The sequence below is a fragment of the Rhipicephalus microplus genome, chromosome 6, assembly GCF_043290135.1.
Source record: "Rhipicephalus microplus isolate Deutch F79 chromosome 6, USDA_Rmic, whole genome shotgun sequence".
NCBI classification, from domain to species: Eukaryota; Metazoa; Arthropoda; class Arachnida; order Ixodida; family Ixodidae; genus Rhipicephalus; species Rhipicephalus microplus.
This window is the reverse complement of record NC_134705.1, coordinates 131,529,360-131,537,274: the sequence shown is the minus strand read 5'-3', so window position 1 is coordinate 131,537,274 and position 7,915 is coordinate 131,529,360.

Here is a 7,915-nt window from a genome sequence, read left to right as displayed (position 1 = left end):
GCTCGGGAACTACAAGGCAAGCCACGGCCACGAACACGGGGAGGGAACGACCCATTTGACACACGATGGTCTGGGTGCTGCTTTAGGAAGTGTCGGCGTATAGATAGACGAGCGTTGTCCATCGTACAAAAAATTCCCGGACAGTCACAGCCATCATGGTTGCATGACGAAGCAGGGCGATCCGCTTCTTCATTGCCTGCAATACCCACGTGCGAAGGTACCCACTGCGCAGCTAGGCATATCCCACGTGACAGAATGTTGTTAATGGATTCCATGATGCTGCTCAGAATTGGGCTGTTGGTCTCCTTGCCGGTGAGTCTGCTAAGGGCCCAACGAGAGTCTGTGAGGATGACAACCTTCGATGTTGGTAACCCTTTTTGTACGTACTTAAGGGCGACATCAATCGCTGCTAGCTTGGCCGTCACCGACGATGAGGGGTGCGGTATTTTAAACAACCGCCTGATATCGGTTGAAGGGAAGAAGAAAGCTGCAGAAGCGCTCAGGCCACCGCTACGTACACCACCGTCCGTAAATACTTTTGCATAGTCTTCGAAGTTTTCAAATAGGTGGGAATGGGCTAATTGGTATAGCTCCGAAACAGGTTGGTCACACTTCTTGCGTATTCCTGGAATTGACAGGTGGGTAGGGAAGGCACATGAACTGTGCTATGTAGATGTTAGCAACTTATTATTTTCGTCAGAATTGCCGGTAATGTCATTAAACCAAGACGATATTTTACCCATTCCAGAAAGGGGGTGCTGTAACAGCCTATTGATGAGTGTCTTGCCATCTGGTGCTCGGTTCAGACGCTCAATATGAAGTAGCGCTGTCTGGTGAGCTTGCAGCCTTAGCGGCAACTGGTGTGCTTCAGCCAGTAGACGGATGGATAGTGCTTCACGAGGTAAGCCAAACATTACTCGGAGGGCAACACGACGATCCCGTTCCAGCTGAGACAACAAAGCAGGCAGTACATTCAAGACTGGTAAGGCATACATCACGCAAGAGAGTTCAGCTGATTGGTAAAACTGTAGTGTCGTCTTCTGATCAATGCCCTCACCCCATGTTGTCAAGGCGGCTACATACTTGAACAGGGACAGCGATTTTCGCCTCACAGTTTTAACAGCAGGGCGCCAAGAAAGGCTATCAGTGATGAATACACCCAGGTAGCGATATTGGTGTACCCACTGTATCGGTGCATCTCCGAGGTAAAGCCTGCTCAGGCTTCGACGAGCGCGTTGCCTTCGATGATACGCGATGGCAGCTGACTTCGCAAGTGAAACCTGCACGCCAACTTCCACCAAGTATTCTGATGTGTCATTGAGAGTTCGCTGCAATATACCATGAAAATGTGGACCGTGGTGTGACGGACCACTGACCCAGAGTGCGATGTAATCAGCTAAATCAATATGCTTACAGGAAGGTCACATTCTTCCAGGAATCGGCCTGAATACGCTGTTAAAGAGAAGCGGTGACAAGACACGAGGTTGACTGTGTACTTCTCCAATGCGCACTTTCATTCTGCGCTCAGATAGAAAATCACAGAGAAAGTGTAACAGACGACCTGAAATTCCCCCATCCATCAGTTCACAAATAATCGCCTTATGTGGCACCAAGTCAAACGCTTGCTGTGTGTCAAGAAACAGAACATGCGCTGAATGTCTGTTTGCTCGTGCAGATTCAAGCGATGATACAAGACCTGCTATGCTGTCGAGGGCTTAATGGTGGCGATGAAATCCGCTCATGACATCAGAGAAGAAACTGAGCTCCCGCAATCTGGCGTCCAGACGAAACAGCATCATGCGTCTCATCAGCTTCATAACATTCGAAGTTTGTGATATTGGCCGGTATGACTTCACGAGTTGTGCAGGGCGACCAGGCTTTAAAATTTGCTTCAACACAGACGATTTTCATTCAGCAAGAATCAGACTCGTTTGCCACACTTTGTTGTATTCGTCCAGGATACTTTGACAAAAGACCTCATCAATGTTTCGCAAGGCTTGGTACGTAACAGCATTTTCGCCTGGGGCAGTGTGACGGTAACACAGGCTAAGTGCATGACGCAGCTCGGCCAGGGTAAATTCTGCCTCATTCATCTCACGTGGAGGTTCATATAAAATTCTTACGGAATGATGACTGGCGTTATCTTTTGACATAGGAAAGGTGAAAATATTGGCAAAATCTTCCGCAAGAATTTTCTAAGGACGTCCAGTTGTGATGCACAATGCTGTAGTTGGGTTCTTGCAGACCTCAGGTGTTTGGAGAGCCTTCAATATGTGTCATACACTCCCAAAACCGCCATATGCAATGAGCTACACAATGCGGCCCAGCTTCTTCGACGAAGTTGTTTTGTGTGCCGCCTAATGGCTGCATCTAAGCGGTTATAAAATGACCAATCAGAGCTTATTTTGGAACGCTGTGCCCTCCTGTAAGCACGTCGTCGGTAAGCACGTAGTCTCAAGAGCTTTCGGTCAGGGTTTGGCTTGTCCATGCTTCGCAGTCGTCGTACTGTAGCTTACTGCAGACATTTACTCACTAGTTTTAACAGGTTATCGTGTCATGACGCCCCACAATCAGCTGACAGATTTTGTCCCGATTTGTCACTGTGTAGGCTGCACTCTGGCTGCTAGGAGAATTCTCTGGAACCAGCCAAGTGGACAATTGATCTGAACCCCATGGGTCACCTTCGCTTGACCAAGTAAGACGCACATCTCTCGTTGATATGGCAAGATTAATGGTGGAATGTTCCTTTCCTCTGCCGGCAAATGTATATGAGCCGTCATTGAGGGTCTGCAGATTATGTTTAACAACAAGCTCATTGATTTACACTCCACGATTGTCTTGTGGGCGACAACACTAACGAGGATGATGGGCATTGAAATCTCCACCCAGCAGAAATGACGAGCCACACCGAGATAGCAGACACTTCAGCAATGTGGTGTCAGAAGATCGCCCTGGCCGAAAATATATGCTTGCCACAGTCGTAGTTGTGCTCCTGAGATTGATAGCAACTGCTACACATTCAAAGTCGGTGTCGCAGAGGTCACTTGCGTTGATCTCTGCGAAATGAACATCAGATCGTATGTACAATGACGCTTTCGGAGCATTTCGTGAATGCGTAGCGTCTGTACACTGAAAAGATGCACACGCCATTACCGTGCATCGGGTATTGCTGTGAACGCCCACGTAACCCGGAAGTCTGAGCTCATCATTGCTCACGTTGGTTTCTTGGAGAGCTATAACATCCGGCGGATTTTTCATTGCAACGAGCCTAAGAACGAGATCAGAATGGCGTTGTCGTAGAGACCTGGCGTTCTATTGGAGCATATAGGGACGGGGCTTGCGACAAGTGTTCATGTTGTTTTCAGTAAAGACTGCCGTGAACTGGAACGAGAGTCTCCAAGAGCTGTTGTGTGGCTAATGCTGCTAGCGTTTGACGGCTTGCTATGAGAGATCTGATGACGTTAACAAGTATCTTAAGCATGGTTACAAGTTGGGCATCATCGTTGGCTGGAGCCGTTTCTGGTGCCCTGTTTACAGTATTTTCTACTGCAGACGTGGCCTTGGTGGAAGCTGGTTCGGAAACTATATGAGGCGTGACCTTTGAGGAGGTTGTGTCTGACGGCTTTGATGGTAGCACCGGCCACGATGTTGCCGAACTGCTGAAATTGCGCCTCCCTTCGACGCTTCAATTGTCTCTGACTGTACTATTCTTCGGGCGTGCAGGTGCATCTTCAGTGGTGCCTTTCCAGCTGCTTGACGGGTGCTATGACTAGGCGTCTTTTCTCGTGATGCTATCTCTTTAGCTTTCTCTTTCAGGACCTTCTATTTTTTCTTTAGCTTGGGACATTCTTTGTCCGTTCCCAAGTGTTCGCCATTACAGTTAGAGCAGCGAGATGTCGCACTGTTCCACAGTTTTACGTTGTGATTTGCGCCCCATTTAGCACAGACCACAACACTTGTGCAGCAACCCTGTACATGTCCGAGCTTCAGACATTTGTGGCAGTGTAGAGGATTTGGTATGAAAGGTTGGACCGGGTACCGCACTAGTCCGGCCTTTATGTGACTAGGTAGCTTTTCGCACCCGAAAAGAATCTTCACACACTTTAAAGAGCCAAGCCTTTGAGCTCTGATGACTCTGAATGGTGGCGTGCAAACTATCATACTTTTCAAAACATTGTCTGAAAGTTCTAGGTCTACATTCGATATAACCCCAGCTGTTATATTAGCGCCCTTTGGAACAAAAGCCCGCCCGTTGACGTTGCATAGTTGAGATAGACTAAGCAGGCTTTGCACCATCTTCTCATCTGTTGTGTCTACGCCATGATATTTTTCCTGGGATTCACTCGAACTTCTTGAAACAGACCAGGTGCAAGTTTGAAGAATAAGACATGAAGCTTCTGTTTGGAGATAGCGTTCAGGCTTACCGTGACGTCAACGGGCACATAAGTAACTGTCGTAGTCACGATGCTGTTGTATATTACGGTCTCTTCAATTGAGAACGATGCCGCCGACTTCCGTCTTGGTCGTCGATGCTTCATAGGTAGAACTGCATCCGAGTCACCCGACGTAGCATCAGACTCAGAATCGGCAGCTTCTGATGTCACTGATGAGCTGAGCCGCTTCCTTGCAGTGGCAGGTCTACCGATGCTGCTAGGCAGGTCCACCACCGTCTCGTTCATAGCAAAACTTGCAGGGAGGGTCCCCCCAGCAGAGCAGAGGTCTTGAGTACCAGTACAGGACGTGCTGGGTGCCAAAGATGCACGACGACACAAATAAAATAGAAAAAATTTCACCAGCCAAGAAAACTGACAACCGAACGATAAAACTTCGTCGTCATCATGGCAGGAGAAAGCACAAGATCTGGCTGATTGGCGGATTATGGGAGAGGCCTTTGCCCTGCAGTGGACCAGTGAGGTTGATGAGATTGATGATCATGATATCGTAATCATCACCATCGGGGTCTGCGTATCTAGGGGAAAAGAGTTGGATGCCTTAGGCGACGTTTTCTCATCAGTTTGGCCGACGAAACCACTTCGATATACACAGGTAAATGGGAAACCACTGGCTTGCATAGCGCCTTGAGTGCACGGTAAAAATATTTGGGGGCCGGCATAGCTAGTCATAAACGACAATAGTGTGCTTTCCTCTGTGGTGGTGGTTTCGTTAATAAGAAAGCTTTCATTCAGTCAGGTTAAATGCGTCTCAAGGCTTCACGTAATACTCAATAGCCTTGATTTTTAGTTAGCTATTACTATATGCAATATTTTCTCACAGATGCGTAACATTTGTTTTTCATTGTGGGCCACGCAAAAGCACCGCGAAGTTTGATAATGGGCATGCAGAAGAGATATTGAAGTTAAATGCATAGACTGAAGTAGATGCACAGATAACTTAAATTGTGCCCGTCTTCTAATGAGCCAGTCCCCAACGCAGTGCTAAAAAATAGAATGATTTATACCTAACTCCGTTCAAAGACTTTCCCTCTCTGAATAATTCTGTCTATGAATTTCAGGTTGGAGTGCTACCGTACTCCTAAACCGGTATCGTCACCGGTACTGTGCATATCATTCTTTGTAACCACCCGAATGTTGCAGTTGAGTGGGCTTTTAAGATCCGTTGTTTAATTTAAGCAACCGCTACTACGTGACGCTCACCGTACGTTACCACAGTTACCGTGCGTACAATGAAAGAGAGTAAAGGGCGCGCAATTCACGTAATGCATTCCGTGCACTCAATTTTTGGTAAGCCTTAAAGCGCGGAAGGTTCGACTTGTGCGTGTCCTATTCGTTGATCTTGCCGCATTGACAGCCATCATCGCTTTTTGTGACAGACTTTCACTTTCGGGTGTGAATCGAGCAATGTTATTGCCACAACAGTCTTCGACGATCAGGTATATTAGTTGATTTAACGGTTTATGCAAAGTTATCGAATATCGTTACAAATATTTCGTCGCAAGACAAACCAATGATGTGCGAGAATGTTTTTATTAGTTTGCACGAAAGCCCACAATATGGTTTGCCGTATTTGTTTTTACTGATGAATCGTTTTTTTATGGGATGAAGTGTCTTTAACTCAAATAAATATTTGTAATGCGTGCGTTGTTATATCGTCGCTCTTCATGAACAATGCTACGGCATCAGACCCATAGTCCCGTACGGCTCTCCCAGATCAACATCATTATGTGCGCTACTAAATTCTCATAACTTTCTGCGAAACGAGAGAACGTTTCACGTAACTTCTCACACGGGAGCATACAACTAGTGCAGCGACAGCCGTTGTCGCAGCTAGCGTAGCTGCTAAGGTGTGCAGCTGCTATGCTCAAGGGCCCTGGTTCGACTACCGGGCACGGCGACCGTCTTTCGATAGCTTTCGAACGCAAAATGACATTCGAATGCTAAAATATTAGGGCACCGTAATCAGAGCGACGCCTCCAAAATCAATGTGATGCCCCGTATTACGACGTGCCCTATAGTCAGTTTAGTAACCTAAAATCGCGTATATAGTATAACAGCAAACGATTGTGCTTTGTTGCATATATTTATAGGCTATATTAGCGTCAACAAATTGGTTAACTTAATCACACTCCGCTTCTTCCTACTTTTTCCTTTCAATTTGGTTCTTCCTTTGTTTATTTGTGGCAAATGATATTGCGTTGCACTCATAAATTTTTAATCATTGCATGCTAGGGACAGTAGCATATCAAGCGGAACAGTGGAGGTCAACAAAGAAACTTCGTAGCTTAGTAGATTGCAAAAAGGCAAGAAAAGAATGGATAAAAAAATCTGAATAAAAAAAGAGCTGAGTCTCAATAAAACAATTTCGTGTTTAGGTAAAACCATCATTTATATATTATTAATGATATATGAGGTTTTACGTCCTAACGCCACGATATGACTACGAGAGATGCTATAGTGAAAGGCTCCGTAAATTTGTTTCGTCTCGTGCTCCATAGCGTGCAGTGATATCGCACCATACACGAGCTTCTACCTTTTAGCCTACATCAAAATGCGACCGCTGCAGCTGGGATCAAACTCGTTCCCTTCGAGGAGTAGGATGCTGAGCGCCATAGCCACTTATCTACGGAGGCGGGCAAAACTTCAATGTGTCACATTGAAAATCCCTTACATTTTGATGAAAAAAGTGAGTACGTAGTAACATTTCAAGCATACTAGATATATTAGTATGCATGGTCTACTATATAAATAGAGCGTATGAAGAGCAAACATCTGGGACATAGAACAAGCTTGATATTAGAAAGTGTTTTTAAAGAGGATAGCCTTTTTTGGGAACCTTCGACGCAAAAATTTTGGTCTGTCTGTCTGTCTGTCTGTCTGTCTGTCTGTCGGTCTGTCTGTCTGTCTGTCTGTCTATCTGTCTGTCTGTCTGTCTGTCTGTCTGTCTGTCTGTCTGTCTGTCTGTCTGTCTGTCTGTCTGTCTGTCTGTCTGTCTGTCTGTCTGTCTGTCTGTCTGTCTGTCTGTACATTTGTCTGTTTGTCTACTCTTATTGGCATGAGGTACTTAAAACGGCCGACCCCATCCGCAGCGCCCACCAATGTTGCTCAAAATTCGGCGTTCTTGCTTGTGATTTTCTCAATTCAAAAGCGATTATTTAGCATGTCTGGGGCGCCATAACAACACGTATATATTCTGCATGTGCATCTTTTACTAGAAAATGTATGCATTAGTAATTTTAATAACCATAGCGCTTATCACGCTGAACTGACCATGCAACGCTTGCACGAATAGGCAAGTGTTTCCAATGATTATCTAAGACGCGACTGTGGTGGCACCTACCCGTCGCCTTGCGTTTTGCACCTTATCACCTCTAAGACAGGCGCGCACACTTGTCTCAGAGCTGCGCGCTTCATTTTCCAAGAAAACTACCAGATGGCGCTCATGTCTCACGTGTGACGTG